General features: G+C 40.6%; 1 long non-coding RNA gene across 2 annotated transcripts in view; it reads left to right on the top strand.

The window, feature by feature from the left end:
• Positions 1-22,889, top strand: part of LOC136786973 (uncharacterized) — a 62,908-nt gene extending 40,019 nt beyond the window's left edge. For both annotated transcript variants that reach the window (XR_010826627.1, XR_010826628.1), the window contains exons 3-5: positions 301-420; positions 16,913-17,119; positions 19,721-22,889. This is a non-coding gene — a long non-coding RNA (uncharacterized lncRNA). The remainder of the gene's footprint in view (positions 1-300; positions 421-16,912; positions 17,120-19,720) is intronic.
• Positions 22,890-23,874: the final 985 nt, after the last annotated feature.

Genomic DNA, 23,874 nt, shown 5'->3' with positions numbered 1-23,874 from the left:
ACAGTAGCTGAGGTTCTTGCCTTGTGGTCTAACTTCACTCAGCTACAAGACAGCTGCTTAGAATTTCCCTTCTGATGGTAACAGAAAATGTGGAGAAAACATAGAGATTATTTGGCTTTTATTTTCTGGATATAATATTTCAAACAAGCATGGAAAAATTCTACATTCTCTACACTTTCCAAACAGCCTTTGAGTACGGGTGTGTATGTCACTGACCACTGAATAACACTGACCACAATGTCCGACATGACTACCTTTGTGCTGCTGGGAATTCAGACCAACTCATTTTATTAATTGCAGTTCTCTGTCATCATCAGCAGACTGGATCAAAGAACTACAGGACAAAGAATGGCTTTTGCTACACAAGTCTAGCATATACTTATGGAAAAGACAGTGCTGGGACAGAAGACAACTGGAAAGGTAAGTTTACAAGTTCCTTTTTGTCTCGGGTTGGACAAGGCCCTGGACAACCTGATCTAGTGGGTGGCATCCCCGCCCACGGCAGGGGGGTTGGAAGTAGGTGATCTTTAAGGTCCCTTCCAACCCGAGCCATTCTATGCTATGATTCTATGAAAGCAAATGTTTTCAGGTCATTCAGGCTTCTGCATACTTCACACCTGAAATATTTAATACCAACTAACGTGTGAGTTTCTTTGTTCTTACTCTGATTATCTTCCAGCTGATTCCCTTTAATTTGCTAATTAGTGAAGACAATAGGCTCTGAATTAACACTTCTACCATTAGTTATTTTAAGTATTTGACTTGGGAAAAATAATCAGCTGGTTTGGCTGTAGAAGGCTGTAATGGGTAAAATAATGCATTTGGAAAAAAAAACACTCTGGGACTGCATGGAATGCAAAACCATTCTATGACGCGCAGAAAAAAATATTCTCGGTTGATTCATTCTACTTTTCTCAGCATTGCTGCCTAGAAAGGTCTTGGATCTCTTCAGAATTATATCAGTACCTCAAGTTGTATAAACTTTTGTCTCCAAAAGAATTTAGCGCTACTGAAAAGAGGCTCTTGGTGTAGAAGCAATGAAATAACAACATTTGTTGATGTATTTTTGAATTCCGCTTCATTTATCAATAGCTTTAGTGATGCTAATAGCAATAGAAGAGTTGTAATAGGGGGCTTCTTTTTAAAAGCAAATAGTTTTTTCCAGTCTGTTACAGCCATGCTTCCTTTAAGGCATTCTTTCTCAGTGACTGCAATGAGATGGATTTGTATTTATCACTAATGTTCTGACCTCAAGCAAAGATGGAAAATCAGAACTGAGCTTGTTAGGCAGGTATGTTTTTGAAAATACTTATACTCTAAACATTCTGGTTTTATCTAACATGCTGCAATTATTGCTGTAAGTTTTCACTGGCTGCATGAACATAGTCACCTTGACTTAATGCCTGTATATCTTAATATGCTGTAATAATGATTTCACGCATTAATTGCATTTCTTGATTGGCTTATTAACATCCTTTGTTTTTGTATTTTGTGGGAAGGTGCCTAGAAGTGTACTACCTTTTTTTTCAATGCTATTCACTATTGTGTTTGGGTTTTATATGCCTACTGTTCATCTATTTAAAACAAACAGTGTTCTTTATCTTTCTAACATAAGCAGCTGTAGCTTAGTACAGTCTTCTGACACCCTTCCAGCCAGGTGAGTGCTATTATGCAACCAACCTGATGAAGACAATTAATTCCCACATACAGCAAATACCGATGATTCCATTGCTGAATGCTGCATGATTTTAATACAAATGGCTTTGCTAGTAGCCAGCCAGTGTGCTTAATGGGCTTAAACAAAACATTAACAAATGACTCATGCTTTGTGTGGGCCAAAATGTCACTACCATTCTGAGATTGTGATGCTTGACCTACTTACATCTTTATCTGCAACGTGCCTTGTCCATTTCTCTTCCTGTACTACTTCATTTGTAGCCTTGCTTGCTCCGTCAAGCCTCTAACATACGCTGCAGTCACTTGCTGTCAGAAGCATTCACCCTTTCTTCCATCACTGCTCAGGAAGCCCATATCAATAAGATACTGTTGTTACATAGCTGTCATTTCTGCCCTCCAACAAATCTTGTCGCTGCAGAGCGTCTGGAGGTTGCAGATGCCTAATAATGTTCTTCCCTGCTCTGTCAATTGATTTCAAGGCTGCATACCCTTGTCAGACTGAATGCAGAGAGCAAGGTGTGGGGAGCCAGCCTGTGCAGAGGTTTTGCAGAGATCCTGGCAGTTCCACATAACACTCATTTCTCAGCTGTTGTTCATCTTCCCCACTCCGTTGCCCTGGTATTTATTTCTTAAAGGTTTGTCATCCCCTCTGTTTATGGGCAGGCTGGAAGGCAGTTGAAGCCCTCTGTCCATTCAGCACTGAACCATTGCTATGTTTGGAGAGTCAAGCTCACGTGAAGCTGTCTGCAGAGCACCCTCCATGCAGAGGTCTTGGTACAGGACGAGATGGCTGAATCTGATGGATGCACAGGTCTAAAATGGAATTTACCAGCACCAAAGCTAAGTTCATAGCCAAAAAGCATTAGATACACATTAAACTCCTCCAGCAGTGGGGTGAGAGTTTCAGCTGTCTGAATCTACCTCTGGGGGTTGGAAACATTTGTGGTGTTAGAAGATTCACTTGTGGTTATAGTATGACAGGTGTTTTTCATTTTAGAATGGAAAAAAGTCTTGCAGATTAACCTATGGAAAGGAAAATCCCACCCTACCCAGCCCAATTAAAATTCTACTTAAATTTTCATGGATTCAGGGAATAAAAACATCTAATTTGTGATAGAAACAGATTCACTGCCTACACTGCAATGTGACGTCAGACTGCAGCTTAGTAGGACTAGCCCAACAACTATTAAATTCTTAGCTCTAGTAAAGCTGTACAAAAGAGGTTGTGCAACTTAAATGTAATTACATTTTTAGCAATATCACGTCTACCTGGTGTGCTCTTGTGTGACTGGTTACTGATTCCCTGAGCTGGCAAAGTTCTCCGACCAAGGGTGAAGTCCATGCAAAATGACTGCAGTAGGAGGTGGCTTTGTGGGGCCTGGTGGAAAGAAACAGAAAAGGCCTTGGGGTCCATATATCTGATTTTGATATATGTACACATGCATGCATACTTTTGGAGAGCCTCTGTTTGATATTATTAATATTGTCCTATCTCTCAGGCTCTCCTGAACTTGTCCAATGCACTCAATAAGAAGGCATATTAATCCTGGGGGTGGAAATGAGGGGCAGAGCTGATAAATCAAGATATAAGTGTAAATGCATTTCTAATGAACACACATTGTGTAAAATAATGGCAGTATCACTGGCTGGGGGATAATTAAAAAGACAAAAGAGGAGAAAAAAGGGAGGAAGATCTCTTTACTGGATTGTTAATTATATGTAGCCTCATTGAAAGTAATGCACCATTACTCTGGGAAAGTGCAAGAATCGCCACCTTTTGCCCACACCTACTTTCTTTTGTCTCATTCCTTCTGTCCGAGTTCTTACAAAGTGGCAATAGTTGAACACTTAGATGAACTTTCTAAAGCTTCTGGGAGCCATTTTCTGTTCTGAACTTGGCCTGTTCTACCTTCTTTTTGATGCTTCTTTACCAAACTGCAGGAAGGCCTCATTTGGAACGATTCATGTGGAAGAAAAAACAGTGTTTAATGGGGAGAAAGGTAGGGAAATAGATCCAAAGTGGAAGAGTCAAAAGGGAGGGGTAAGGACTGACTGTAGGTTAATGGTTTAGGTGTGCATTTTGGATAGCAGAATTGTGTTATTCCTACCCATATCACACGGTACTGGTTTGAGCAGGAGCAGCAGCATGGAAGCCTTAAGATTCAGTGCTTCTGAGCTCTTTGGTCATGACAGCAATTAGAAACTGAGGCAAGGTAATTTGGCAAATCTGAAAGAAGAAAATTAAGACCTGTGTATCAGACAGGGAAATAGGAAGGTCTAAGATCTTGATTAAAAAGCACGAAAGACAGAGCATCTATATTTCCCTGAATTAAGGGAAATCTTGGGCAGGCTGACATGATTCCAAATTGAATTTATCATTTGTGTCCTAATGACATGAATATTCCAGTGACAATTTCAAGGTATTGGGCAACTCATTTGAGAGAATTTTCATTCATCATATTGACAGTGATGTTAATCAAATTGACTATCCTTAACAAAAAGCCCTGCTTCATTTGAAGTATATTGCTTTTCTGCCTGAGGGGAACACTTACGCAATTAACAAAACCAGATCGAATGCTAATAAAGAAAACAAATGAAGATTTATGCATAATCTACAAAAGGACTGCAATCATTTAATTAAGAGTATATATAGCAGTCTTTGAAAGAGAGTAAGTATTAGTAGTGATAAATGAAAAAAGGCCTTTGTGTGTTCGAATAGCAGTCAGGGAAGCAGATGGTTTCTTCTGCAACTTCAGTTTTAGTACTGCAGGACCTTCCATTGCCGGTGAGATTTTATTGCTTTAGATAAATTCCAAACTTGACGCTTCTGCTTTGTATAGCGTACTGCTTAGGGATGGAGTTAATTTGTATCGTCTGCTGGGAGAGGTGGTTGTCTAACAAGAGCAAGTGCACAGAAATTCTGAAATTTTGTAGAAATATTATTTCTGAGCTTTTTAAAATAAATGGTCGCATAATATGTTTGACTCAGTTAAGATGTTCATTTGCGCTGAGCACACAGCAGGTATAGTACCTCCACACACTAAAAGGGACAGATGAGTATTAGCTGGCAGTGTAAGAGAGTTTATTCTAACGTGCCCTAGATGTCAGAGATGCCACTCTTTAAATACCGTGTAAAATGGAAATGGCTAGTCTAATAATAGTAAAACTAAGAAATTTAGAGTCTGTTGTGCTGGGCTTTTATAATTACTTTGGGATTCAGTGGGTAGTAATAGATGAAGCAGGTTAAATCCATCCCTGCTCTAAGCATGGGCAGCTCCACTGAAGTCAATAATTATGTTTTCACTTACAACCATTATTGAATTTGGCCTGGAATCTGAAAGGGAGCGACTGATGCAGACAGGATGGATTCAGCCTTAGCGGCAGCTGATGGGGAAGGTGGCTGGCAAGTCGGGAAGCTGTCGTGAGTTCGGCTGATGGGGCCTGAGCCAAAGGCAATCGAAGTCAATAAAAACGAGGCAGCTTTGGTGCTTTGTGGGGGATGATGTCAGGCTTGATCTTACACGTTCTGTTACTAATGTCAAATTTAAAGAGCATGCAGGTGTTGTGCAGACCTGGCTGTATATTCAGAGGTTTATGACTTGGTACAGGGATCAGATTTTCAAGACGGCTCAGACCATGCTGCTGGCCAAACTTGGAAGTGTTCCCGACGTGGAACTGTGTACTTCTGTGCACAACTAACCTGGTGTCTTTGAAACTGGATGCCCATAGCTGTGGGGTTTCTGGAAGCCAAAATCTGAACCTGATTTTAAACAGTCATACACCTTCACTTTTTACAGAAGCTTTATTACAACAAAATATTCGTCAGCTCTGTGGAGCTTATTAGGAAAAACTTTTTTTGGGAGGGACAACTTGCTAAATCCTCTTAGCAGCTTTGGCCTACGTCTTTGGTTTCCTTGCAGCCGCCTGTCACAGGATAGGGCAAATGGCAGTGGCTGACGGTATTCAAGATTTGTCTCCCTGGGTAGATGAAGGTGCAAGAGAACTAGTAAGAAAAAACACTCTGAGAATGAGATTTAAAAATCCCGAGTTAGTTGGCTGATACTCAGTAGTATTCATTGACCAGTGCCAAACTAAAAAAAAAAAAAAAAAAGTTTTTTTCCCTGTTCCCTTCTGCCAAGCAAATAATTACGAAGTTATGCATTTTGTTAAATGATTTGTTGCACTGAGGATTGACATCCCAGTTTCCACCTTTACAGAGCTTCTTCGTGCCTGGTGTTGTGGCTTTCAGATTCCTGAAAATTCATGCCAGCGAGTTCAGAATCTTTTAAAATCCTCAGAAACATCAGAGGAATTTCCTTCCAGTCTGCCAGTGTGTTTTGTGTCAGGTATTGCAGAGACTACCTTCAGGAGGAAAGAACCGTTTCCCTGTGGCGTGTTTTCTCTTCAGCACTTTTATTAAACTGCTAATGGTTAAAAAGCAATAGAAGAATTTTAATTACTGTTGTCTTAGAACAGGGTTTGTTGCCAGTTCTTTGACCTATAGTAACCATGTGACTGTAGGAATCTGACTCAGGATTTGTATTTTATCCATATCAGTGTCCTGGTGAGTTGGAATGAGACTTCTCAAAGCATCGCTGTAGCCGATTTTTACATTAGGTCTTAACAAAAAAACCCGCAAACCTCAACAACAAAACATCAAACCATGACACTTTTTTCCCCTTCCACCTTAAAATGTCAATTCCTTTGAGTTTTTGTAAAAATCTATGTTTTCACATAGCCCTGTGGGTATTTTTCTATGACCTTAGTGTTTCTCTTTCACTTCCAGAGTACATGTTTAGTGTTCCATGTTCCTCTGGTTACCCGAGGCTGGGTTAAATCACACTGAGAGCAAGGCAGAGGCTGTGTGTGTGTGTAAAGCTGTGTGGCAATTGGCCCTGTAGTGATAGCAAATCATGTATTTATCTATTGAGATACAGATATATTAAAAACTGGAAGGAGGTTCTGCAACCTTTAAATCCTTTCATGTCACTTTATGTTCCTGCTGTTAAGCTTTTGCTATGTTAATGTCATCCTGGGTTGGTAATATTTACAGCACCTAAATCAATGTTGAGGACACACAGAATATTGCAGGATCAACTCTACTTATTTCAAATGCACTTTAATATTTTGACTGCCTGACCAGAGTTTGGGAAATAACTGTGGTAGAATGATAATGAGAAGTTTAACAGTTCTATGATGGTTGAAGCGGACTTTATGGAAGTTGATAAATTTCATCTTGTAGGTTTCAATTTCTCATTCCCTACAGAGAGATGGGGAGAATACATTGATACTGCATTTCAAATTGGCTAGATCAGAAGGAACAGCAGCTAAAATCCATTACAACCCAATTACATCTATCAGCTGAAGCTGTGTGCATTCATTCGTGAACATCAGCATTTAATCCATAAAGAGGAACTAATGAGAAATTTGAAAATGGAATCCATGCATCAGTAACTTTGGAGAGATTTTGCTGGGATTAATGAACTGCCAGAACATTGTCAACACACTGAAAACCTATTCTCTCTAGGTTTGTTTACTGACCAAAGAAAGATTTTTTTTTCCTGTTCTCCCTACTCTACAGCATGTTTTTGTCTTATTGGTAGTTCCTTTTTTTTTTACATTCTTGGTGCAGGAAGTGACACTTTATTCACTTGAAGGATCAAATGCTTGTTTCTTTTCCATCCTGTGTGCATCTGGCTGGATGCTTGGCTAGCTTCTGAAGTCAGATAGGCTGCAGATGAACCTCTACTGCATCACTACCTCTCTTGCATAGGTCTACAAAAGACAAAGGCATGTGGGCTAGACCGTATTTTGTAACACAGAAAGAAAACCAAGGTATCAGCGACTAAATTTTATGTAGTACTATAGGCAAGTTGTTGAAGAGTTGCTAGCGTTCATTTGTAAGTTCACCTTTAAGATTCCTTTGTAAAATGCTGTGCTAGCTAATGGATTTTCTGATTCTCTAGAGCTACCAGTAGGTATCTTTCCAGAGTTGTGGATAAAATGAGCCCACAGGAAAGCTGATCTCTCTAATGGGAATTAAAGCATATAGTAATTGCAGAGATATGGCTAGGCTAGCATGTATAAACAAGGCAGTAAACAATCACTCATCAAGATTGTGCATTTAAATGACAGCAAGTGCAGGCTATTTTTCTGAATGCTCCAAGGTGTGATATTGATACCCATCTGTATCAGTTAATGACCTAAAACTGTATTTGTATTTGGGATGTAGCTGAGATGTGTATTAATTTCTACAGGCATTTTACCTGGAGATGCTCTAAGAACATGTAGGTATTTCAGGACCAATCAGTGAAAATTCCTCTGAGCTTTTTTTGCCCATAGATGCTCTGCCTGTTCCAAAATAAATCTCCTTTATATTCCGAGCCTTATTTTTTCCTTGCTATCCAAGTGGTCTAGTAAGGTTTGATGGCTTAATATTTATTTCCTATTTATTTTGATAGATCTCTGTCATATTCACCAGCTGGATAAAGTTCCTATGCTTAACAGCAATATAGCAATATTTCCTCCCAGGAATCATTCTTTTCCACATTTAAGCAGCAGAGCTGATCTCCAAGTAGACAGATCTGACAGGTAGCTCCTCTGAGATCCCCTTTCCAATTGCACTCTTGATGTGGACATGACAGATTCGGGAAGAAAAGGATGGTGGGGAGAGGGCAGGAGAATGGAAAGCAGGAGAGGGAAAAAGAGAAAGCACACCATATGATGTGCAGTATATTTCAGCATTAAGCAATAAAGGATGGAGAGAGGTATGAAATAGAGAGCTGCAGAGCAAAGAACTGGGGTCAAAACCGCCTAGGCTAAAAGGTGGTAGCAGCATCTAGCACATTAAGCAAAAAATATGGAGGAGAATGGAACGAGAAGGGAATCCTTAGTGACTTCTTGTGTGAGCTGGAGCAAATCCCTGAAACATGATGTGCTTTGGTCTCTGCCTACAGAAGCAAAAATGTTCAGCAAACTGAAGACCTCCCAAATGAGGCCAAAGTAACATCTCTGCAAGTCAACCAAATGTGTTGCAAAAGACCTCCTGCTTTCCGTGAGGGTGCTGTGCAGAGGCATTAGTTGGGATGCTGTGAATGTTAGGTCAGGTACAGTGCTGTTTAGGTAGATCTGGCTGAAATGCTGTTTGGAGTACCTCCGCCGTGCTTTACCAAATGTAGATGTGCCCAAAAAGATATTAGCACGTTGACGAGGTAAAAATGTTTAGGCAATAGGAAAGGCAGTTGCTGTTCCCTCTTCAGCCACTTTGTGACTTTGAGCAAGTTGTTTCACACCCCAATATAGTAATTTGCCACCTGTTGTTCTGCACTGATAATATTTGCCCACTAAATGTAACAGATTTCTTTTTTAGAATGAACAGATACTTGAACTGTTTAGAAACCTGCTCACAAATGTTGCATTGAAAGAGCAGTTTAAGATGAGTAAATTGGGCTCACTTGCTAGATCACAACCACAAAAAAACCTTCACAATGATATGTTGGGACAAAAGCTACAAAGAACAAGGAATTAAGAGACCATAAGTGTGAATAAGGGTAATGTTCTCACAGCTGTTTTAAACAATTGCGTCAGACCATTTCCTTAAATCTCCTGGGGTTTTAAGCACAGAGGTTTCTTCTTTTCATTCATTTCTTTTTAAATGTTGAGCTAAATAAAAACTAGAAGTTCACAAACAACTGTTGTGTTCTGTTCAACATATGTGGCCACCGACTACCGCAGAGGAGTTATTCTCAGTTTGGCAACAGCATTTGCAAGCAATGCAGCCCGTTATTATTGCTTCCCTTGCACCTCACATTAGGGTGCAAATGACATGCCAGATATCCCAGTGCTTTGACAAGTAGAAGCAAAAGTGGAAGTGTGTAATAAAAAAGATAATGGTTAAGAAATAAAGCTAGATCCGGAAACATCTTGCAATGTTCACTGCATCAGTCGGATGTCTTAACTGTTCTGTGGCGATCAATAGAAATTGCACCTCTAGAAGGACCGAGGCAGGTACAGGGGCCTGTCCTGCCGGAGCCTCTAGGTGCTGTGTAAAGGAGACGTGTGCTGAGAATCACTCCTTGTGCGGTGGTGTTTCTTCAGTGAAGGCATTATGTCCAGGAGGACTTCACATGGACACGTAGAGCCTGCGTGCAATGTAAGGTTAGCCTTATCTGTGGAGTCAGACACAACTCTTCTGTAATGTCTGATGGCTCAAATTTTGAGATTTTTCCTGCACAGATGCAGAAGGAATAGAACACTTAATTTGGCTGTGACTTGAAGAGACATTCTTAGAAGGAAAATGTCTTAATTTGGTAGTTCCACCATAGTCATATTAGCCCAATGAGACTAACTGAACTTAATGGGAGGATGAAATAGTCAGTTTTGGCCTCCTATTTGTCATTTAAAAAAACCTTTTGTTTGGCTAAGAGTAAGAGTGAAAGGTTTGCTGCAACTTAAGGAAAAAAATAGCCGAGAAATAGAAACCTCACTGAGCTGACAAGTAAAAGTACATCCACTTCTGTACTTGGCTTCTCTTAAAATAGCCCACGCATAAGGGTATATTTGTATTACATCCCTGGCAGTGTCTGACTCCTCGCTAGGGCTCTCCCCGCAAACTGTGTTCCCCTGCTTTCTGAACAGTAAATAACAGAACTCTTTTGACAAGTACACCAACCATATCTTGATTAGCTTCTCTCGCTAATAAGCGTATCAAAGATGTTACAAACATTTTTGACCTGCATGTCACCTGTAGAGGAGATTTTAGAGACCTGGAATCTGGAAGACTCCAGGCTTGCAGGTGTCTACCATGTCTTGCATGACTTGTAGCAGCTCAGAAATGGGATAGGGGAGGTGGAGTTGAATGTCCTTTCCAGAAGTGGTTCCCTAATTCCTTTTCAGTGTGAATGTCCTAGTGTGCCTGGATACAGATCACCACCCAGTGCTGCAAATCATCATTTATTGTGCTTCAGGAGACATAGGCAGCCTTTGTGGGGGGTCTCCTGTAATGTTCCTCGTGTTTCGGAGGACAGCATTCTTTATGCTTCTTTATTGATTGTAACCAACTTTGCAAAATAGAAAGGACAGACTCTTGTAGTAAAAATCAATCTGCTTGGTGGAACACCCACTTGTTTCAGATTTCTGAATGTATGCTGGTTTGTCTCAAATTCATGGTTGTCATAAAAAAAAAACCCTCCATAAATCATATTCCGAGAATGGATCTTAACTACCTACTGTTTTCTTTTCAAATACCTGTTGTTAATCATCCTGACATTCAGGGGCTGAAGCTTTGAATGCCACATGTTGCAAGCAGCTGAAAGCTTCATGTAAAAGGGAAATATGTATCTGACATAAAATACCGTACGCTAAGTATATGGACAGGCTAATCTCTTGATCAAGTATAAAATATGCACACTTTATCCATGCAGCTAGCTCAAAGAGCAGTATGTAAATACACACACGAGTGACAGGTAGATAAACAGTGATATACTGAAAGCTTTGCATGAATGCCCACACTTGCAATGCTTAAAGTATTTTCTGACATCACTTGAAATGTATGCTGAAGGGGTGATGCAAGGGTAGTTTATATCCAAAGGTCCAAGCTCAAACCAAGCGCTTAGCTGAGATCTGCCTTCAGAAACCCGTCAGAAGGGCAGCGCGGCCGAACCTGGCTCCCCGTGGGACACAGTCCTGCTCTCGCTGAGCTTTCACGAGGAGAAGGCACAGATGGCTCAGGCTGCGTACGGAGAGTGAACCCCAGGTGCATATTTTGCTTACGAACATTGTCAGTGTGAAGTTTAAGTTTGACAGGGATCCAATTACAGGTGAAACTGAGGTTTCTGGTGTCTGCTGGAGTCGTCAGTCCCTTTTGCAGGGCTCCTCTCTCAGCCTGCCACTTAGGTGGCTCCGTGTAAGCCTTCGGCCCTGCTCCTTCGTCTCCTGGAAATTCACTGACAGGAAACAAGTCGGAAAGCAACTCTTGTCTCTCTGAGGCTGATCACTTCCAAGCAAATATTTGCTTTCTAAGTTGAGGTAAAGGTGAAGGGATAGATTTTGACAGTTTCTAAGATAAATTCCCTCTTCAACTATCCAAACACTGCAGGTATATTTGTACCTCTGAAAATAAGTTACTAAAAATAAACTGAGTTATGAAGTCTGTAACTTAGGACCTAAGTGATACTTAGAAGCTTATTTGATTGACTTGATTGAATGACATAGCTCTAGCCAGGACTTTTTTGGCAGCACATTTTTTTTTCCCCTGGAAAATGCTCTGTGCATAGAGACAAATACTTTTCAGGAAAACATAGCGATTTTGTCAGACTGGATCCCGGGATCAAGATAGAATTTCTGTCTGAAGAAGTAACAGTATCGCAGGGTAACAAATAACCCGGCAATTATGATAAATGTCTGAAAGGTTAAAAGCCTTTGTTCAGGCTGACCCTGTGCTGCAGAAGAAATATCTTGCTCTGGCTCTTCCCAACAACAGACGTCGGCCTTTGCTCTGAGACGGCGACAGCACGCGGGTGGCTGGGCAGGGGGGGTTTAAGAGCTCTGGTTGCCGTCGAGCAGAAGCCTCATCTGTGGGACTTCAGTCTCATTTTTCTTGACCTATTGTACATTTGATAAAGCTGAACAGGATTTCAGCTGCCACCTCGTAACGTAAGGATTTGAAAGCAATGGAAATCCAGTGGTGGTTCCCTGCAGCATGGGGTGGATGCGCGCAGCTCTGTATGCGATCACCAGGTCTGTCAGCACTGGACAGAACCGGAGCTTGAGGGCCCATACAGACCGTCAGGCTTAGGAATGGTGATGGAAGTCCTAATGGGACTCAAAGGGGAGCCAGAATGAGCTTCACATAAGGTTTTGGCACCCCAGCTGTTGTGGTCGATGGCAGTGATCCATCTCCCCCAGACGCCTGCCCTGACAGGCTTCCAGCTTTGAGCTCCTTTGGCAAACCAAGCCAAGCCCTGGTCTGTTCCAAGTGCATGCTAGATAACGCTGTTCTCTCACCCCCTACTAAAGGACAACTTGCCCATAGTCTTTGTCTACTTGCTGCTCCGAGATTGTGTAGATTGTTTTTGTTTCTTGCCCTTTGTTGCAGAGCTCCCTGTACGAACCGCCACTGGCATCATATTCAAACATTTTCATTTCCCTACTATTATTTAACTATCTTCCTAATTAATTCTATGACCTGAAATAAATTATTGACTTAACAGACTCACTCTTGTTTTCTGTGACAGGTTCAGCAGTAAACAGGCCATTAACAATTCATAACGAGTAGCTCCTGTATGTTTTTTTGTGTGCTAATTTTGTTCTCTCTTGCTGACATCCTCGGTGTGCCTTGTACCTTGTCTGCAGGCTTGGGGAGTGGGAGATGCAGGGTGACTTGTGCATTATGCTTCCTACCAGGAACAAGCCTTCAGATTTGGCAGAATGCATTTAGATTTTCTGGATGAATGAGTCACTTGGGAACAATGAGCGAGGATAATTTCTTCCTTCTGTGCTCCTTAATAGCACTGCGAGAAGGGCATATATTCAGTCCTTGGTCTTGAGGTCAGTTTCAAGAATGTTTCACACACGTATGCAGCTACCAAGTCACACTAGCTTGTGGTTGACTTAATGGCTCCCAGGAAGGTATTCGATCTAGACTAAAAACATCAAGAGATGGAGAATTCTCCAGTGCCTTTAATAGTTTACTTCAATTTTTAATAGAAAACTACTTTATTTATGCTTCAACGTGTATGAATCAAGCTTTAACCTTTTCCCTCTTATAGTAACTGAAACCGAGAGGAACTCCATTTCACTCAGCAAAGTTTATACTGCTCAAAAGCATGATAGAAGAGTAAATGTTCTTCCTACGCTCTTGTCTATACCTTGTGGTGTTGGATCAGGAGATCTAGCTGATATTCTCAGAAACACCACTGAGACTGCATGTAAGTTTGAACACAAACAAGTCCATTAGGCTCCTTACTTCTGTATCTGCTTGGGAGATGTGAACTATAATGCTGACCTGCCTCGTATCCTACTATGAAATCAAGTTTATGTAAAGCTCTTTAGGTTGGATTCAAATCTCACTGTGATAAGTGTTTTTTGGACTTATTTATGTTGGCTTGTGCTAGTAAAGAGATTTTTTGCAGTCACGACAAGGTGCATTTGCTCTGCCTGGAGAACTGCAGAAATGCATTCCAAGTGCAAAAGTCATTAGACGAAGCTCATGTGTCCAGTCAGCTCAACGCGGTGGCATCTCATTTATGTGTCTCATCGCCCACCTTTTCCTTGAAGGAGGAAGGAGACATCTGCTCACACAGACTGCTGCCTGAACAGCTTCTTGATCCTTCTGCAGCCAGCTCAAATACAGTATCTGGCATGGTCAGATTTATCCCACCTTGGTTTATGGACTAGCTGGTCTACAGCTGCATGCTGTTGAGTCATCTTCGTGCCATAATATAATGAAATTCAATTCAAAACTGAAAGTGGTTTCAAGCAAATGAACTTTACTTCACAGTGAGGAGAGGCTGGGCACATGCAAACTGGCAGCTACTGGTGGCTGCATTTTTGACTTAGTGTGCAGCAGTTAGCCTCAGGCATGACCCTGAAAAGGATTTTTACTGCTGGTTTCTGATTACTTGTAATTCCCATTAGTATTAAATATAGGCTTATAAGCTGTAGTATTCAGTGCTGCACCTTTTAAGTGCAGGTGCCTTTTGGAGAGAACAGCATAGCTGGTAAGCAGTATGCAGCAGCGCTAAAGCCAGGTTAGGAAGAGAAGCAAGACTGAAGTTAAACTGGAGTTCCCACGGCAGTTACGTTTGCTGGCACCCATTAATTGTGTGGGGGTGGAAAGGCTATTTAATTGAGCGCATAGATTAACTGGACTGACATCCCTGAATGCAGTCAAGAGTGAAGTGTAAGTTGACAAACATTTTCATGGCAGAGGCTTTTCGCAGCTTTAATCTCTCCCTTTAAAGTTTACCAGCTGGATTTTTACACCTCCAATGATTTACCAGCAGAAATACTGCCACTAGAACGTCTGGCCAATAAATGGATCCAGTCAGTTAATTAAGTTTCTACATGGTATTAACCTTCCAGTCACAAACCATTTGCATGGTCTAGAAACTAAGACTTTCAAGTACAAACCAGTGGTCACAGGCTCTAATTCCATTTCAGTCTTTGACTTGCTCTGTACCTCGAAAACATTAATTTATCTGCAAGGGGTGGGAGAATGTTGCAGCAGAAGGATTGACAAAGGTGTGCTTATGGCTACGAAAATGGGCCAGAATGCAAGAAATTGGGATTTCATTTTTCTGTCTTTTCTTTCTGACCTTAATCATCATAATTGTGACTGGAAAATATACATATGTTATGATTCGTATGTTATGATTGTAAGAGCCCTGATAATGCCTGGAAAGACATCTACAAACTGCTACTGACAAACTAAGGCTGCCTTCTAGAGCTATGAGATCTTTTTTTAAGAAAAGCCTTTGGTAGTTGAGAAGTGGATGTGCATGACCAGTGAAAGCAGCTGATACGGAGATACCGCAATATATCGCCACAGGAAATACGAGCCTCAGAGATGAAAACTTCCAATTTTAAGGACACATGTAATGAATGCAGTCAAGTGGAACAGCAACATGGCACTGCATAAAATAAAGTGGAATGTCGTGTAAATTGATCTGAAAATTACTGGTAGTTATACCAGTCTCTGACAGGTTGATTCACACTAATTCAAGAAAAAAATTCTTTTCACTGTTACCAGCCTGAATGCCCAAGCACGGGGGAAGAGGAGGTAACTAGCTGTGACAAGGCAAGATGCTGTCCTGTAAAGGCACCAGTCTTCTCCCTGCTTTAACTTGTTCCTTTGTGCTTGTGGAATTGCTGATCTTGAGACTGCGTACCTACACGGCAAGGGGAAACTTCACCCTCCTGCAAGGGAACCTGGATAAACTGCATGGAGCATGGCCTTGGAGCGGGATTTGAGCTCTAAATGAGTTCATTTGTTGCATCTGATAGCTCACGGACATTTGCATAAAGGGTTTGATTCTCACTACTGCAAAGCAGGAATTTTATGAGTGTTCAGAGAAGAGCTTGTAAGGAAAAATCCCGTGTGTGTATGGAGGGTGGTTCTCAGATCATGAGAATTTGCCACTTATCTCAGTAAAAGGGAAAGGAATACCAACCTGAAAACCTGTGAGCAGCTTTTTTGTTACTGTGTGAAAAAATTGGTTGTAGTTTTACCATGAGGTAAAACTTTACCATGCAGGGTTTTGATTTTCCTTCACAGAATACTGAGAAGAAACAAGTTTTCCACAAAGGCTTTCTAAGAAAAATTGCTTTAATCTGAAAACACTGAATGAAAAGAGGTCGTGATCAGTGCATCCTTGTTTCATTCCCACTAGACTCCCTGGCGCTTTCTTCCCTCTCCACCTTGTTGCCTCTTAGCAGTCTCATTGCTCATCTTTTCCCTCAGCCCAGCCCAGCCCAGGAGATGCACAGACCACGTTCGGCTCTGACAGAGCTGGTTAGCTTAACAAACGACACAGACTTGGGAGTGATGAAGGCTCTGACAGTATATCCGTATAGCCACGTGCTGCACTGTCAGCCTGATGCCTCAAAAAAGATAGGCCAAGCAAGTAAACAAGCCTGCTCTCAAATTCTTTGCTTTTCCAGAAATTTCAAGACAAACCAAATCCTTTTTCTTTCCTACTTACAATTTTTTGCTGTATAGACGCAGGATCAAACTTAACGCCATTGCTTGCATCCAAGAAGCTGTGCATTTCATGTGACTTTAAGTTTTTTCTCTTACTCTTAAATTCTACAGAAGAAAGGTAAAAGCCTGACTCAGACAGGCTCACTATATGTTATTAAACGTGTACACTGTAGGAATACATCTTAAAATAGAGCAGATTCTGCTCTAAAGATTTTTTTTTCTTTTTGCATTTTGAAGGAAAAGCTGGAAAATTGATAAAACCATTCATAGTTCTACCACCCTTGCACCCTTTTTGCTCCGTCTTGAGATGTATTTATTATTAAGGAAGCTGGGCAGAAAAAAAATAAATATTAAGTTGTTTTTTTTTTTTTTTACTGATGAGGAGCTTAGAGAATTCCTGTCAAGTAGTTCTCCCTACAAGGCATTTATGTTAATACTTTCCTTGTTGACAGTTAGACCTGATACAAAGTGTGTAGGAACTGGTGGCAGCAGTCTTTCAGTCATAATTAGGTTTTGCATTTCTAATGTGTACAGGCTGCGAGGAAAGCTTTCATGTTCATCTCTGCTGTGAGAGAGGTCAGGCGAATTTGCAGAAGTTCAGATGTTCTGTCAATCAGCCCTTGGAACAACTCGGAAAGCAGAACTGCCGGATTCTCCACGTGCTGCTGCTTTGGTCAGGTGTCAGCTAGTACAACCTCAGGAAGAACTCACAAGAGTTCGGTCGCGGTATATGGATATCAGGTTTGTTTCCTCTGTCAATCTTTTCCGCAGGTTCTGAATAGCAGGTGCATCTGCAGGCCCCCATAAATAATAAGTAATTCTTGCTGGTGGGATGCAGCCAGGAGGCTGACAGAGATGGTGAGAGGAGCACTCAGTGGGTCCTCTTTGTCTCTGACCTCATTTAAGAAATGTTTCCCCTTTGTTTCCTGTTATAGCATTTCAGCTCAGACAGGTGCAGATTTGCCAAAATGAATGTTAATTGCCTATTTACTGCATCCGAGCTTGTTCAATTTACTCACAGATCATTTCCTATTCAGAACCCAGCAGCAAATTTGGTTTTCTATTTCTCCTGTTAATCGCTTTACTATCTATGTAGGCAAATGCCACCGGAGCAACACTCCCACCTCCCGAAAAGCAACCATCTTTGTGCATTTAAAAAGCCAGTGCTGAGTCCCAGAAAGGGCAAGGACACATCCCTGAGAACAAACAACTGCAGGCAGCCGAATATGGATGTGAGCCCTGTAGGATGAATCAACAGTGCAGATCATTAGAAACCTGGGTAGATTTGAAGAAAGGCTTCGATCAGCATTTCTGTAAGCCAAAGACAGCTTTACTTTGCTTTCTCCTCATGAGATAGCTCCCATATTCTCATCTTTTGTTTTAAGAACTTGCTAGCATTTTGTTGATTTCACCGTGGCCATTCGATAACTTGCTCCAGTTCATTCTTGCTGGTACAAAAAGACGGAAAGACAACTTGAAAGTACGTTTGTGTGTGGCAGAATTTAAAAGCTCAGGGAGCTGTGCCCCGGGAGAAAAGAAGTAATGTCATAGGTTGTTACACCTGTCAGGGCTCGAGTCTGAGGTCCTTTAGCTATTTGTTTCCAATAAATAGTCCATCTTTTACATTTCTCTTCTATTTCCACTTTGTGACTTTTAAAAATACCTCAAAGGATTTTTTCATTAGTTCAGCAAGGCAGCAGAGCAAAGGAGGCAAGATTGTTAGCTGCTAACCTGGGCGGAGGTGCGATAAATCTTCTAAATCACCTGCTCAAAGTATCTTCTCTGCTTTGAGGAAAGGGAGCAATTATATCAGTTTATCTGTACCATTCCACCTTCCAAAACAGGGAAGCAATTGTGAGAAGCTCCTCCCTCAGTAAAAGGGTTGTTTCCATCTCTCTGGTGCTGTAGTCAAAAGAAAAAGACCTGATTTCTCACCTCTGGCTGCTCTTCGTCTGTTGCTTGAGGAAGGGACTTCATTTGTGCATCGAGGAGAGAGACCAAAAAAAAACCCAAAATTGTTTAATGAAGGCTATGTGTTATTTTGTATTTTCTAGTCCAGTTCAGGTGGGTGACAGCATATGTTAAGGTTCTTATAAACACGAAGATGAGGGGTTCAAACTGTACAAATACTCAGCTGGTGTAAACCGGCCAAACACCATTTTGTTGCAGAAATTACTGCTTTTCCTCTGACCTACTCCATGTCATTGATGGATTTCGGTTTCTTGGTAGCAACCAGCTTGGAAGAGTTAATAGGTGGGAAAAGTTCATGAAATTCATCAAAGGCGCTAAAGACATGTTTCCTTCTGTTAACCTAAAAATAACTGGGCTTCTCAAACACTAACCAAACAGGTGCAAATTATAACATCTGGCATGTTTGCTGGACTGGAGCCAAAAAGAATCAAACAAGTTCTGATGGAAAAAGTAAGAAGATTTGTATAATGAGACTAACTTTGCCCAATACTTGGAAGCTGGAAAGGAAAAAATGATGCTGTCACAAAAAAAAAAAAAAAATCAAAAAAAAAAACCAACAATGCTGCAAATCTTGTGGTTTACTTACATAATATACATGTGTCACTTAAATTGAGAACACTCACACACTTAAGGATTTTTTTCTGTTTTGGGACCCTGATGTCCATTTTTAAGCTCTTATTTGCATATACAGTTTTATTGTAGATCTCATTTCCCTGTGCTGCAATAGTTTTGTAGAGACAGAACCCAAAGTACTGTAGGATCACAGCTTGTAATCATTTGCACTGCCTGTATTTTTCACAGATGGGGCTGTTATGTTCCAGGAATGTAGCTGAGATAAAATATGACCGTGAATTGACTTGAATTAGATTGTTTCTTTGCCTTTTTTTTTTTCCCTTTTGCTTTTTTTTTCCCCACCAGTAAGACTAGTAATATTCAATGTGGATTAAGGACTGCAGGTTAATGGGAAGCATAAAGGAGAAGGGCTGAAAATGGAACATCTCAGTGTAAAGTCTACCAGTCAGCTGGTAGCTCTCATCTAACATTTTCCAAGCAATGATATTCTTTGGTTCTTTAAATTATTACAAACTGGTGAAAACAATGAAGCTACTCCAAGGAAAGTATGGGTTTACTTAACTGATTATCAGAGTATTTCTACTTAATTCCTTTCTCCATGGTTAGAGTTTGAGATACAGGACTTCCTCAGAAGTTGTACTGCTTTCATTCAAACCCCCAACTTCATCTACTTTTGAAATTGTGAAAGGAAGAAGAAAATCTTCCTTATGACATGCAGGAATTGCAGCTGAGCAACACCTCCGACAAACCGGGCAGAAGCACATTGCCATCTTACACCTGCTCATCTCTTTCAACCAGCAGGTGAAGAGTTCTGCTGTATTCAGAACAATAACGTGTAGCCGTGATCAGCAAGGGATCGAGCAGTCATGAAGAGAAGATTTAATCTGGACAGAGTTCTTTGAGGAGGTCAGGTTTAAGTCTAATATTCCATAAAACCAGGAGTAACTGCGCTGTGAGGTGTTTGTGCAAGCCAGAGATGAGAGGGGAAGCAGACCCACAAGGCTGATGCCTTATAGCAAGATTAATCTGATTAGGGCCTGGCATTATGTGATTGCTTTGGGCCCAGCAGACCTCTTTATAACCTTTTTGTAAACACAAGATTTCTGATCAACTTGTCAAAACGTTACAAAAATGTTATTAGCTCTGGATCTTTGTTGTCAGGGTCAGGAAGGTCTGCTCCCTTCTGCTCTTGTTTTCGTGCTAGGAATGCAATTTCCACTCAGGCATCACAACATACACTGTCATTTTTTTATTTTTTATTTTTTTTGTAGTGTTTTTATATCTGTCTAAAGTGGAAAAGCTGATATAAAACCTGACACACAGACTAGCAGTGCCTGTTTTTATCTTTATGTATACAGAATTACTTCTGGCTTCTGCAGCTTCCCTCCATGCTGTGCTTTGTTTTTAACCTTGTTTCTTCACACGTGGCTGCCTTATGTCAGGCTGCAGCCAGTGTGCCCGACAGTCGCAGAACTAATAAAGTTAGTGCTTGGGCTGCACTTGATCCGCAGAATATAATAGCATTAAGTTATGTTCGGTATAAGGTGAGTTGCCATTGTAAGTCGGTTATGAGAAGAAATGTGATTAAGTGGGTGGGGAGCTCACTAGGAAATTCTCCACACTGCAACTTCCTTTGGCTAGCTCAAAATTGGATCCATAATGGGCCGTTGACTAGATTTTGTCATGCTGTATTAATTTGTTGATACCTTCACTTCTCCACACCACCAACTCTTGGTTTATCTGACCGAAGTCCACTGATATATTAATACCTGAGATCAAATGCTTCAGATAAGGCAATAACAATGATAGGACTAAACTTCGCCCATTTTTGTAAGCTATCAGATGCAGAAAACACACAGTGTATGCAAATTTAAATGCTACTTCTTAAAAAGGCCATAAATATCATGTCATCTGAGGTAGCTCCCCTACACTACTTGCTTAAATTTGAGGTTGCCACAATTTGCTAAAATAAGGTACGATGAAAGTCACCTCTATGTTAAAAAAAAAAAAAGGCATCTGAGCATCTACAGTATTTTCAATGCATTCTCAAATTTAGTTTCTGTTGATTCAAGACATAATAAAGTACTTTAAAACTTTTGAAAATTCCATTAGTGAGAGTCTGTCTCTCTCGATGTCTAAATACAGTTTAAAAAAAAACCATAACTGGCTCATGAATGCCTAAGTTGTAATATACTTGCTCAAGAGTTTAAGCATGGGAATTTCAAAAGTGCTTATGTGATCTGAAAGTTTAAGCCCTGCTAAAAATCAGCAGGACACATAATCTTAAATGTCTATCGGCTTTTGAAAATTGAACTTATTGCTCGTAATGCAACCAGTATTCTTAAAAAAAATGTAGCTTATCAAATCCTGAGGTATAACAGCCAGCAAATATATATGATTACAAAAAAAATGTAAACACTTTGCTACTCATTGTGTTCCCATCCGTTTCTAACAGTGTTGGGTGAAATCCCCCAACTCCTTTTCACTGTTATTTGAACCACTAATATTGAGCCATTTAAATTTTTCCACAAGAATGATTCATCTTTCCAGGCTATGAGAATAAATAAGCAAGATATATAAATCTCTATTGCCTGAAAAAAAGAATAAATGGATTTCTTTCAGCACTGCTAATATATATCCTTTTTTATGAAGGACTCTGTTCAGTGCCTATAGCTCTGAATTAGTTGTCTAATTCATGGAGCATCTCTGGATATGCAAATTAAAAGCAAGTTTTTGAGTGTTGCCTTTCCCTGTTTCTCTTGAAGGTGCGTTTGGTTGTTATGCTTATTTAGATGAGCCTCAAAAGAAGCAACTATTTTAGGTTTTGTGGCATTCTTGCTGACTTGAGCATTAAAAAAGTTATTCAAGAACATCATCATAAGTCATATTTTCTGCTGGTATGAATAAATGTTAAATTCCAGGGACCAACACAAAGCATTATGTATAACTTATGTCCTATTTTCAAATCTTATAGAAGGCTTTAGTGGTTTTGTGCATTTAATTTTAGCTGCTTGAAGCTTTTATTCAGAACTTTGCAGGAAGTGGCTTTGTCACTTAAATGGAAACTCATGCAGGAAAGGAGCTCTTTAAAATTAAATTCATTTTGTCCATCAAAGTTTCCCAAAGTACAACTTTATTTGTTTCTCTCACAACATAAAAACAAGTAACTAGTTCTCTAGGTGAATATCCCTTTATCATGGAGATTAAATACCTGGAGCAAAGATAACTTTGGGGTGATGTTGCACTGGTTTAGCAACATACAGTGCTCTGGCACAACAGCTGAACAGAGGAGGTGACAAATACTGTGCCAGAAAGGATTTACCTTGAGAGAGCTGATCCAAAATTAATCCAAGACAACAAGATGAATAGAGTGATGCAAACGAGTAGAGCTCTGGGATCTTTAATGACCTCATGTGATCAAGAGCGTACACCAGATGATGTTGCCTGAAGCTTTATGGTTCATCAAACCATAAAATCACACTGGTAATTGATACAGCACTGACTCAGAAGTCAAACTGCCACCAACAGGTTCACCCATGCTGCTTCCTACAGCCTCGGGCTTGCTGGGAAGTAGTGCTGGTCTCATACAGTTTTTCTTGGATTGTAAGATGCGAGAGTGAAAAAAGGCATATTGTGTTTTCATCTCTAGTCCTGAAGGTACCCCCCAAAGAATTTACTGTTTTGCTTCACAGAGAAAGGAAAAGCTGTACCTCAAAGATTTCAGCCTCACTCAGTACTCCTGGGGGCTCTGAGTCCGCAACCAAATAGCGATAATTCAGCCTGACCGCTGCCTGCTTGCACTACTGCAATAAGCTATTTCTTTCATCCCAAAACAAAAGGGAATAGAATTCTCAAGCCACAAAAACCTGCAATATTTTAAAATCTGATTTAAACGTGGTTTTGTTTTATTTCTGAATAGTCAGACATGCTTCTAAAATTTAAAATAGAAACAACAACAACAAATAAACAAAAGATGTGCATCCTCAAAAAAACCCCACCATCCTTCCCCAGACTTTCATATACCTTTGGCTTGGGCACTGAGATGCAATGTATATTTCCACACACAACGCGTACACGATTCTAACATTTTCTAACCTCTATAACACTGTCTTTGAAGACAAAACAAAAAGGCACAGAACTTATTATCCATCTGCCAGTTTTTATTGCACTCATACATACCCTGCTTGGTACAGAAACACTGGAGCTGTACCGCCTGCAGGAAGCGTGCTCATTAACCCCGTAGCTAGTTTTCTCATTTTTTCCATGTTCGTGTCTTAAGTCTTGAGCAAAATCCATTATCTTTGTTTACTGACTACTGGCTCAGCTTGTGTTCTGCTGGCACTGTGGACAAGAATGAAGTAGTACGTTCTACATATTAATATTTGTCATATACATCAAAAGGCCCCAAAGGAACGGAATTAAATGTGTGTTTACGCGTAACTCCAGTATGCTCGCTGCAACGAGCACTTAGAGGTTCTGATAGTCCCAATTGTTGCTGAAGTTTCCATAGAGTCGAGAAATCAAAAGGTGAAGTGCCAGGGTGTTTAATTTTAGTGGCTCAGGCAGGACTGGATTCCTGGAGACAGGGGGACCTTCTTGGATGTCTTTGGTCTTTCAGTCAGAGCGCCTTTCCTAGGAGTAAAAACTTGACTATTGCTGAATCCTGCCTCTGTATTCTGCTTGGTAGAGAGTGTTATGATGGGAGAGACATGAAATCAATCAAAAAAGCCTACATTCTGTACCCAGTTCCTAACTCCGTCATTGGTATGTTGTGCAGCTTGCTTTGCCTCTGCATTCCTCTGCTCTGCCTGTCAGATAGCTTAAAAAGGCATTTAACTCTGCCGTAAAACACCTTGAGCTCTAAAGGACTGTGTGTTCTAACTTCCCTTATTCTGCCCTTACGTGGAGCTGGAAAGACTTGAACTCAACCGCAGCACAAAGTCAGAATCTCT

Source organism: Anser cygnoides, chromosome 26 (assembly GCF_040182565.1).
Source record: "Anser cygnoides isolate HZ-2024a breed goose chromosome 26, Taihu_goose_T2T_genome, whole genome shotgun sequence".
NCBI classification, from domain to species: domain Eukaryota; kingdom Metazoa; phylum Chordata; class Aves; order Anseriformes; family Anatidae; genus Anser; species Anser cygnoides.
This window is presented reverse-complemented; position numbering and strand designations above follow the sequence as displayed.